General features: G+C 35.9%; 1 protein-coding gene across 8 annotated transcripts in view; it reads right to left on the bottom strand.

Moving 5' to 3' along the window:
- Positions 1-12,352, bottom strand: part of MEF2C (myocyte enhancer factor 2C) — a 179,170-nt gene that overhangs the window by 149,306 nt on the left and 17,512 nt on the right. For all 8 annotated transcript variants that reach the window (XM_072416178.1, XM_072416177.1, XM_072416172.1 and 5 more), the window contains exon 2: positions 9,264-9,346. The gene's annotated coding sequence lies outside the window, so the exon portion shown is untranslated. The remainder of the gene's footprint in view (positions 1-9,263; positions 9,347-12,352) is intronic.

The raw sequence follows: 12,352 nt of genomic DNA, 5'->3' as shown, positions 1-12,352 counted from the left end.
CCATTTATAACGCATGAAATCTTACATTCACTGAAACATTCCCTCGTGGAGAGTGTGTTGATGCAATTGAAACACATGGATCTGGAAGATACTCCCCTATAGAATGTTTCAGTGAATTTCAGATTCTCAACTTTATAAATAGACCCCTTAATGTTTTGTATCACTCTGCACTCATAGGTATGAGAGGTGACATTAGTAGTGTTGTGCCCTATTAAAGAGATCAGCTCCATAGGAAGAACAGGAATGGTATGGCAGGACCTCAGAAGAGCTTCCGTATTACAGAACATATAGGTCATGTGTGCATGGTGATATGTCTAACACTGGGCAATTCTTCCCAGAGAGTCCCCTGGGGCTGGATGATATTAACTTGCGTTTGTGTTAGCTACTCCCAAGTTTCATAGATGTTTGTGAAGGTAAATCTCTTTTTGTGTTTAATAAAGAATTAGCTAGTTTGAATGAGTCTGTTAATAGGGCTGGAGACCTCCAAATGGGTAGGAATGTGCTGTAAATCTGCTTCTAAATTTACAAACTATTATTGAACACACTTTCATACTTAAAGCCCAAAAAGTACAAAGGTGACACATAGGGCCTAATTTTTATAGCTCTCCAAGATTAGATACAAATCCTAGAATGGATTTCATAAAAACCATTTGATATTAGTTGACAAATGGTTTTAATCCTGCCCAAATCAATTCCAGGTTTGCTGGGTCACCCAACTTCTCCCATGATAGTCTACATTCTCCAGTCTTGGAGAGCTTTTAAAAAATCAGGCGCATAGAGTCTCCACCACTATGACTTCCCTACTTAAGTCACTATCAATGTTATCATTGCGATTATGAGCTGAGAGCAGAACAAATAGGTTGCAAGTCAAATAATGTCTGGCATTTTAGGGATCATTTGACAAACTGGGCTGCACTTGTACTGTTTTGACCTTATTTTTGTTTGCTTATTACCGTTAAGTGTCAAGAAAAGACAGATATACAGTCCCTCATTTATCTCACTGGGAGCATTGTTTATTTATTTTTCGTGATCAAGAAGGCATTATATTAATCTTGCATCCAATTAATCTGCAACATCAATTTAACTATTACCATTGTACCATATATTTTTCCCAGATTTAGACACCCTACAAAAAAAAATTATTGGGAAGGTATGTGTAATATTTATGCATCTGTAATCACTCAGTAATGCCACATGGATGAGCTAATGGAAATCATTTATTTTAAGGAATAAATGTTATAAAGCAAAAATGTACAAATATAATTTACAAAGACGGTGACACTAAAAGATTTTCACCCCATTGTTTTTGGTTCCCTCTAAGTGCTGCTAGAATTTTTAAGTGCACCTACCAAATATGAGCTGCATCAAGTGCATCTGGCTTTAGTTAAAGGGGGTTGTAAAATGGAAAAATGAACAGTACAATTTTCAAATCTTTGTTCACAATTTTCAACCATCAGTCAGTGTAAAAGTTTCCATATGTTGCTGATTGGAATACAGTTTCCAGTTGTAACCAATAGTAAATACAAGTCATATCTTGAATTTTTCCTACAACAGCAATATACCGTAACATATATCCTAACATACCGTACAGAAATTTTATATTTTGCCTTTTACTTGGATAGATTCTTTTTTTTAATGGTTTTGTTTATGCATCGTGTTGTGTACCTTATAGGAACAGATGGCATAAAAGCAGCATTATTGCGATCTTTAAGCATGCAGCAAACTAGGGCTATACTGTACGGTTGAAGATCAACATAGGATCACATAGTGTTTCCATGATAGGAAACACTTGCACACATTCGCTCACACATATGGGCATAAAAACAATCTGTGTTATTTTAGTTTACTGCTGCCCATGTTTTAATTTTAATTTTTTTTGTAATTCTTCCCCACTGTTTCTATAAAATGAACTTACTCCGAGCAGCCAATAAGTTTCAAACTGTCATTTTTTCCAGCACATGTCAGAAAATAAAGAGCAGCATATTGGTTGCAAGAGCAACGGGGTTACTTTTTATTAATGCAGAGAATTCAGCCAAATGCATATTTGCACTTATCATTACCCAGCTTAAAAAATAAGGCTACATTTTTCAAATGTCTTTTACTTTTGGCCTTAGGAGGGTTAAGAAGTAGCTTGCATGTCGATATTTCATAGCAAAATAGAACACTTCACGTAAAGAAGAAATTTTCATTTCCGCTCTTCCACACAGGTAACAATTTTCTGTGTTGCTTTGAAAACTGTGCCCCCACCCTCATCCATCATCCCACTGTAATAATAGCAAAGCAGTGAGCTGAGGTCTTTCTTCCTGCTCCTGCGTGCTCTTAACCTGGGCTCATGCTGGGTGTAGCTCTTGAAATGCGTTTATATAAAAAAAAATATTTTAAAGGGAGCAGGGGTGGTTGCCAAAGCAACCCACCCAGGGATGAATCCAGGCTATAGATTAATGTATCTTTTTGATTGTTCACCAACTGGATTTGTTCAGACCAAGAGATCTCTCTTGTCATTTGACTTAAAAGAGAATGTTAAGAAACTAGCATTAAGTAATTAAGATGTCATAAAAAAAGTATATACAGTATTTAAGCATTGACTTCAACTGTGTAGTATAATCCTCTGTAAATGCTCTGAAAAACAGCCGCTGTACAATAGATTCAATTGCATGGATGCTCTAGGGACTTTTTCATCTGTATAAATAGATTCAGATTCTCTAAGTAAAGAGCTAGTAAAATCAAATTTGTAGATTTTTTTTTCCTATGTAGATAAAAAATGATCAAGAATAGAACAGGATAAAGGAAACTGGGCTTCTAGTAACTTGGTAATATAAACTCCAGACATTTTTTTAATTTAGTTTTTAAAAGGATGGGGAAAACGTAAAACCTTTGTCAAGTTTTTATTTTTACCTGCAGACCTGTTGGAAAGCTTACCTTCACTTTTGGAAATCTCTCCAACAAAAAACAAAGTCACATTTTAGTAGCATGAGAAAAGACGCTGTCCTGTTCCTTTGGCAGCTACACAACTAATTCTTCAATGGGTCTTACGAAAAGGGAAATGGGGAAAAAATCTCCCAAGTGGGCTCATAGAGAAAAATAAAGACCATCAAGAAGCTATAACTCGTCCTGTTTCCATTATAACTTAAGATACAAACATCTTGGCTGGTCTTCATTGATGGGTTGCATCTGGTCAAGCTACCCTTACAGAATTCTGCGCAGCTGTCAAAGGAAAGTTCCATGCCAAGAATGTGTCTGTCTTGTTCAACTGAACTCCAGGCAATGAAACTCAACCATAAAACCACATCTAAGTAGATAGAATTGGTTTTAAAATGTATCCATACAGAAAATGTCAATACCTCCTCTTCCTCCAAATGTAACAGTTAAAGGAATTTATTTGTAGTTTGACCTTTTCACAGCCAAGTGAAAATGGTAACTATTCTACCAAGCAAACTTCTGGGTTTCCTAAATAGTTCTTAATGTAGACTGGGTACCAAACTATCCATTAGGTACATGTATAAGCCGTATTTACCATATTATTTCCACTTGAATCCTGAAGAATGTCAAGCTGAAACCCCAGATCATGGAATCTTCTTTTTTCAATGGTTGCATTACATAGTACAAAGATGTCAGCTCTTCATAAATTAACGTCTTACTTAGCTTGAAACTTTTTAATTTGGAAAAGGTTTCTGAATTGCACTTTGTAATGCGGGAATGCTGATGCCCTTACCCAGTATTGATGCTGCACGTAGATCCCTCATAATAGCAGGCACTTCAGTAATGGGAGCGAAGTTGGATCATTTGATGATAAAACCAGGGAAACTTTTCTAGAAATCAGCCATAGACTAAGCTCTCAAGAAGAAAATCATGTTCTTTATTCCTCCTAATAAACCCAAAACTCTGTACTTAAGTATTATGAGGATGATTATGTGTTTTAAACTGGTATATGTTAATCACAAATTGGTCAGCAGTTAAATTCTGATAAATAAAATATAAAGAGGAAAATAATGAAAGGATAAAAAATAAATGGCACAATGGCACACTTACCAACACATTTTATATGGCCACTATATGCAGACTTCCAGTGAAGCACATTTGGTATGTTTGTATTTTTGGTTTCCCTGTAAACATTAGAAGTGGTGGAATACAATAAGAAATAGATTTTTATATTGAATTATTTAGTGAAACTTTGTATCTGTAATTAAAAAAATGTATTTTATTTCCTGTGGTACAAAAAGCCCTTTTTCTTAGATCCATACCCTATCTCCCAAGTAGGGATGAGCGAACGAGAATATTAAGTTCGATCTTTGGGCCTTACTGTGGCTGCATTCATTGAGAAGAGTGTGCAATCCCCTGGGCACTAGAGGTTAAATAATCTCTAGTGTCCCGGGGATCGCAAACAGGAGGAATCCTGTTATAATTTCCTCGATCTTCTGATGGTTTCGCGAAATCGGTTCATTGAAATTTCGTGGAACCATCTGAAGTTCGAGGAAATTTCCGCTACTATCCCTACTCCCAAGTGCACCTGTTCAGAATGTCTACACGTACTTCATTCAAGACCTCATGGATTAGCAAGAAAACTTCCAAATATCAGTTTATTCAGTACAATGTTTTTTATTCCATGAATGGTCAGTAAATGATTAATTATTGCCCTTTGCCTTTCAGACTAAACACAAATATAGAGTTTTAATCACTTAAAAAAAATGGAAGTAAAATTGTTTAGGAAAATTTAGGCATATTCAATGCTAAAATATAATCATATTAGTTATATGTTATATATTGAGGAAACTGTGACATATAGAAATATTATTGTGTGCACAAACTTGGGGAGGAATGAAATGCCTCTAGAAATAAAGTTGAAAGCCGGGTGTATATTTTGCAACATTTATAGCTTAATGTTGTAAATCAAGATATGTCCATGTATTTATTATTAGCAAAACATTACAAAATCATGTTTAAAAATCACTTTTAGGTACTTCTCACAATGAGATCTTGGCACCTTTTATCTCAAACATATACTTTCTTTTAATTATAAGTGACAGTTAATATAGTTCCTTTATCTGTAAAGCAGAGCTTCAATATTCTATATCAGCCACAACAGAGAAGAAATGGTCTTCATGACAGCAGGACTCATTAATAAAATGTCACCTGACAATTTGTCTTAGGAAGTCACCATTGACCCCTGGAATGTCTTCCATTACCATACAGGAGGCTGAAGATTTTCTTTTATGTCCAAGCTGCAACAGTTGTGGCTATCAGTCTCTATACTGGACACCCTGCTGCAAGCCCACCTTGACTGTGGTCAGATCAGATCAAGAATTTGGAGGTGCTGCTGATATCCAAGATATATTGAAAGCCAATACCAACACACACAGGTTTGACTTTCTGGTTTGCAGTGCTACACAATGCTTGTATTTTACTGCTCCCTATTACAATAAACGTCTATCACCCAGATGTCCTAAATAAATCAATGTGCTCCTCATAAAATATCCTAATCATTGTTTAAGTGGAACTGAACTTAGAAAGTGCAGACCTATATTATATGTATGCTATATTGTAGGGAACATCTGGAAGTGTTGACTGTGCTTAAGTAATACCAAAATAAAAGGCACCGGTGTTCCGGCCTGCTAGTGTTGTAGAAAGCCCTTTTATGTAATGTAAAAAAATTACCTTCTTTTTTTGGGGGGGGGGGGGTAAAACCCTTTTAAAAACTTTTAAAAGGGTAAAGCCTCCCCCCTTCTGTTTTTATTGCCATGGCAGTAAAGTCAGAATGGGAGGGTCCAGCCTGCTGGGATACTCACATCATGCATCCCAAGAGGCTTCTGGTTGCTTCTTCTTTTTCTTCAATGGAGAAAAAAATGCTGATCTCACACATGCGCAGTGAGATCAGCACTCTTTTTTTTCCCATCTACCTCCAGCTATGTCACCTGATCTTGTGCCTGCGCAGTTCAAGAACGGGTGATGCAGGCAGAAGGCGCAAGTAGGGGAAAGTGCTTCCTCCATGGTAGGACAAAGGAGGATTCCAGGACGATGAAAGACCTAATCAAAGAAACTTCAGGAGAGATCAACAGATCTGCGAAAGTAAAGGTGAGTTTTTTTTATAAAAAAAAAGCACCACTTTAAAGCAGAGCTAAACCTAGTCTTTAAAAAAAATTGTGAGCAGGCAGAACAAACCTGTTTGTGGCCTTCTTTACAATGCACATTGAGCTGCACATGCAGAGCACAGTGTACGGTCCTGGCATATCTATGCACTGGGCATAAAAGAAATCCCATGCACATGTGCAGGATCGGCCTGGTCAATCAAGATGACCGAAATCCTGAACATACAAGAGGACCGGGTGAGAATATCAGCACCAACAATGGAAAGAGGAGAGGTTAGTTTAGTTAAAGAAATGTGATCACACAGGTAAGTTTATTTTATTGTAGAAGAGACATCACCTGACCCATCTGCAATAAAGAACATTTATTATTGCTCGCATATATTTTACTTCAAGGTTTACTTATGCATTAAGACACATAAAATATATTTAATATATTAATATATGTAAAAACGATACTAATGACCTAAAATATGTGTTCACTAAAAATATGCTATACTTTTCCTTTAAGTGAATCCACTTGCTGCGCTCTGCTATGTGATTACAGGGTAACCAATGGAGCATTGCCCCATTAGGTGAAGTACAACAGACATCATTATATGCAATCATTAAGGCATTGTGTCATTGCATAAAACACCAGCACGGGACACAAGACAAGCAGAATGATTGAACTCAGCAGAGCATTACTTGAGACTTGTGAGGCAGCACATTACACTTAAATCGGTGATCGGAGAAATGGATATATTTAATTACTTACAAGCTTGTTAGCTTGTGTATTTTCTATCAAATTGTGTGCTAAATCAATGCCAGTATTGTTTACTTAGTTAATTTACATTAACTAGTGTGAGTTTTCAGTCCAAGCTGGTTTAGCACAAAGATGACTGGTTATATTTGATAAAATGTGTATTATTTGGAAGTTGGGTTATAACTCTTCTTGATAGACAGAAATAATTGAGCCCTGAAGGCTTAATAAGGTGAGGTGCATTGCTGTCTGCCTTGGCAGTATGAGTCAAGTTGCCAGGCGGAATGGCAGATTTATGAAGATTGGTCCAAGGTAAATTTAGAAATATACTATGAGCTGTTCTGATACTGATGGCTGTATTTACCACAATGGCAGCCATGGGCCTATGTCTAGGGCAGCAGGTTAAGAGGGGGCAGCATTATGACTAAACATTTACAGACTGGGATGATAATTTTTCTGCTTTCTTTTTCCCTTTTACTATACTCCATGGCTAAATTTAAACAAACTATAGGAGAAAATGTGTGCATGAGATTATGAAAGTTGTAAGACTTTTCTTAGTATAAAAAACACAAAACCAGTTAAACCTCCTCTGGTTTGTTGATCCGTACGTCAAAAATTCTAAAAAAAAACATAGCAGACGCCTTTTGTATTAGAATAGGCAGTTATTTTATTTAAAATAATTGCTTAATATATAATAATGAAATTGTGACAAAAGGTGCCGTTCTTTGGGTGCACTTTTAGAAGCTATTATTCTAAATTAAGTCCTGTTTAACTACCCAGATTTCACATTTTATCTGAAAATTAAAACAACAAAGTTGATTGATTACTATAGATAATAACAATACTTTGGCTTAGATTGCTTTGTTTACAGTCATAAATCAACCCTATAGTGGCTTATATAATAAAGTGCAGTGATAGTGGCTTTTATAGAAAAGTGCAGTGCATGGTTGTTTGTTAAGGTGTATTTAAGATCTGTTTGGCTTGGTTTTAAGTATTAAACCCCAAACTTTTTTCAATTTTGGAAAGATTTTTATTCTTGTCGCCCCTCCTACCTTGTAGGAACCAACATAAACCACGGAAGCAGAGCAGTTCCCATTTCTCAGCTCTCCATTGCACTAGACAGTGCTTAGATTTATGTATCTGCTGGTTATCTGTACTGCAGTATGCAGACATGACAACAGGTCCTAATGAAATGAATGGCCCATGGAGCCACTATGGAGCACTGATACATTTGAGGTCCATATGTAGGCATACAAAGAAACAGAAAGGTATGAAATAGAGCTTTTGATCACTCTATGTAATAACTAATCAATACTTCCAATTTTACAAGGTTCATGTACAATAATTTTAATTGTTTGCAGGGACATCAGTGGTCTGGAAAAGTGATATCATAGTAAACTCATTTAAATAAAATAATGTTTTAGATGCAGTCATATATATTGGTTGGATTTAGGCCCATTAACCCCATGCACAGTTGTTGAAGGTCTGCGAGCTTAGGCATGGCTCAGAAGCCAATGGAGAAGATCTTGAAATGAAAGTGGTCATAGAGCCCAAACCCTTCATTCTTTGAAAAGCTATAGATACATCTTGATTATATAATTTGAATTGGCTGCCATCCATCCAAATGCAATATTTATTGTTCTAGTCCACACAGCCACCATGGTACCTAATAAAGGCTCTGCTTACCCTTCATCTGCATTCATACAGTAAAGCAGCACCTAGAGAAACCCTAGAACTAAAGGCTCTTCTTGTATCAATTCTGAGTTTTTAACACTTCTGAAAAAATATTGGTATTAGCCAAAATGTATATATTTCTTTTTTCACACATCTTCATGCAGAAAACCCTTTGTGTTAAGCAGTGGTGAACCAATTTAATATTGATTTGCACTTCTGTTGCCTACATTAGTTCAAGAAATAAGTGTAGTCCAAATAATGATGCATGCACATCTTAGTGGGCCTCAAGCTATACTCCTATTGTTAGGCAAACTATTATTGGCCCATTCAATTAGGGACGTATGGAGGGACCTATTGTGGAGTAGCACAGAAAAAATAAGTACAATGGATTGGTTTGCCCCCATTCTAATCCATGGCAAACATTTCACATTTCTGGCTTGCTCATCACCACTGTTGACTTGAACATCCACAGGCTCTGTATTTCCTTCAACCATATTTAATTGGAGTTTTTAAAAAGGTATTTCTGCAGTGGCTTAGTATGCACTACAACACTGTAAACAGGAGTTATATATAAAAAGCTTGGTTAAATGATATCTGTATAGGCATCGTGCATTTGTGTTGATACTTAAAATAGATTGTAACAACCCATATTGGGCCATAACCTATAAGCTGAACACTTTTTATTGACTGTGCAGATAAATCTTTAGATACCTAAAGAACCTGGAAATAAACTAAAATATACATTAAGTAGAAAAAGTCACACTTACCGTTCACACCTCGGTTTCCAAATTCAAGAGTTTACAACTTGTCATTTGCATTGAAGTTACTTCACAGTTTCTTTTATCGGCACCTTTAAAGATATATATTTACAATTAAAAATGACAAACACTTCATAATTAGTTTGGCTTATCTTACAGTATGGAAGAAGCATGTAAAAAAAGGAATGTACCAATTAAAGCCTAACTTCACCCATAGTTTTATTAGTTTTGGGGGAGTGAGGAAGTTAAAATTGAAGTTTTTTCTTCTGTATTCTTTTTGAAAAGACTTTCCATTACCTTTTTGAAATGTGTATAAAAAATAGACGTTGTAGTTAACATCAGGACAAGGCACAAGCAAACATTAATCTCCCTAGTTGGGTCACAGAATTAATACTTGACAGAGGCTCTAAACTTTGCACACTGGGAGTGAAATTAGAATTTCAGCTAGAATTGGCCCCCCATATGGAATAGTACTTACAAACAAATACCCAAAATACTACTTATTGGTATTCAAAATATGGTTAAAAAAAAAGTTTTAGGGAGCATGAAAATGCAAAATTTTAAATAGGCTTTAATAACTACCCATGGAAGTTCTACTAAACCAATGTTCCTAATCTACAGCATAAAATATGTCAATAGGAGATTCAATCGAGCTGACATCAGAGCAGACTGCTTTAAATATGTCTGCATTTAGACATGATTTTGAGAGTCATAGCTAAATTCTGACTTCTTGTTTGTGAACACACTTCTTGCATGTAACAATGTCTGTACACATTCAATACTGGAATAATTGGGATATTGTAAATGAAAGCAGAATAAATGTAATAATATGACTGGCAGTTATTCATTTTCTGTAGTTCTGAGTTTTGATGTATTTAAAGTCATAGTGTTGAAAAGTGCTTTTCCAAAGTCACTGTCAAAAGCCAATGCAGCTGCTTCCCAGATTGTCCCTGCATGACCCGGCCCTACAACCACCAGAAAGCTGTCAGGTGGTTTTTGACGCTGAGCTATCAAGACACAGAGTGCTGCAATATCATTCATGCCAGTGTGTGGCATCACAGGGGCAATGGAAATGAGCCCAGTTGTCAATCATGATTTTGCACATATGGTTCTGTTGATGCAAAGGATGTTTTTTACTGCCAAAATCTAATTTCTACTATAGTGTCTAAATAGTCTAACTGACAAATCACTGGTTATGAGCACTTGGTTTAAAAGCAAGACAGAAAAGTCAGACAGAAGTGTTCTCTATATTGATTTCTACATAAAAGAGGGCACCCTGGCACAGTCTGTACAACATGGATCCACAGTGAAGAGCTGCATGCTGAGAGTTATTACCCGATTACCATTGGGCAGGAGGACAGCGGCGCAAATACTTTCCACAATACATTATCCAATCTATTCCACACTTAGTCAACATGCCTCTCTGCTGCTCACTAATCCTGCATTTATCACACTTTGTATTATATTTTCCATACTGCTGCCGTAAAGATGGCCAGTCATACTAATCTGGATTTTCTCACCTGGGCATAGTTCAAGGACATTTGTGTGCCTATTTAAAGTAGATGTAAATCATAACTGTTTAGTTGGCAGGAATTCTGTGTAGCATGATAAGCTGACAATTTATTTTTAATATCATAAATATTATAAAAAAATATATTTTGTTGCATCTCACTGTAGCTAACCTTCTCTAGCCTCTTTGCAGTTGCTTCATGTCTGCATCATTGATTGAATCATATTTCTGAGTGCAAGTTTCCAGAAAGTGGAAAGTTTGGCAAGGCGACAGTAAAATTTGGAGACGGGCATGGACCTTTATCACCCTGTAAAAACAAAGACTTGAACAAGAACCTTCATGGTCGGATCCTTGGGTATTATTTCATGAAAGCTGCAGATTTAAAAAGTTCTGAAGCTCGAAGCTTGCTTTCAAAATGACATTGACACGTAAATTGTATCAATTTGAAAGGGTCAACTAATGGTCATGAGAATAAATCAATTGATCAAGTACCTGTCAAGGATCGTTCTGCATAATATACATATATTTCAGGGATAAATATACCTAACTGGGACACAACACTCCAAAAGTATGGAGCTGGAATAAAAATGTTATAGTCATTTTAGTACTAATTACATTGACAACAGTAAAATGGTAAATTAGATTTATGTACAGTGATATGTGCCTATGAAATAATGATGGCACATACAGTATATTACAGTATATTGCATACTGTGCAACAGCTGCTGACATTAAGCACAGCCAAGCACTTGTATCTCTTATAATACAGAAGTAAAAGGTTTCAGGATGGAAATGGAAAAATAGAGAGTACAAGCTCTTGAGAAAAGATTCAAGATTGCAAAGATTAAATAAAAAACTTTTACAGAAAACAGTGTTAGAAGAAATGCCTGGGAACGAATCAGGAAGTCAAGAGAAATGCTTGGGAAAGGGTCAAGAAGGGGCATGGCAGTGTCCTCATGTATAGATCTTGCCCGGAAGATAGGCATGGGAAATGCTACAAGAGAGTAAAAAGAATGAAACTCACCAATCTTACAAATTACAAAGCAGACATATCACAGCATAAGGGAAATATGAGAGCATACCTTTCACGTAGTCTACATTCACCCATAATATGTTAATATTTTTTAACTTTCCTTCATTTGTAAGAGGAGTCTAGTGTGATATTGATTTTCAACACCCTCTATCAACTCCTGGATCATTTATATTATTGTGCAGATTTGGTGGATAAAGTTTAAAGCATGTGATAAATTGATACTGATAAATACATTATTCACATAATACCTAGATGAATGTTTTCCTCATTCTGGTTTATATAATATCTGTGCATTCTTTTTAGGATAATATTTCATGGAAAACATCCATAAAGGTCACTTGTAAATATGTGAAATCAGAGTAATGAAGTTGTGTTATACTGATTTAAATCATCCTATCCCCATTCAAGATGTTACCATTGTACCATAATCCACAGATGTAGGATATCAATATGAAGAGCACAATAAGAAATGTCATGAGATATGTGAGAATGTCCCAAGTACTCCAGATCTAAAACATCAAGAACTTCTACATATTTTCCTAGACTTCCAATGGT

This window comes from Pyxicephalus adspersus, chromosome 6 (genome assembly GCF_032062135.1).
Source record: "Pyxicephalus adspersus chromosome 6, UCB_Pads_2.0, whole genome shotgun sequence".
Lineage (NCBI taxonomy): Eukaryota > Metazoa > Chordata > Amphibia > Anura > Pyxicephalidae > Pyxicephalus > Pyxicephalus adspersus.
This window is presented reverse-complemented; position numbering and strand designations above follow the sequence as displayed.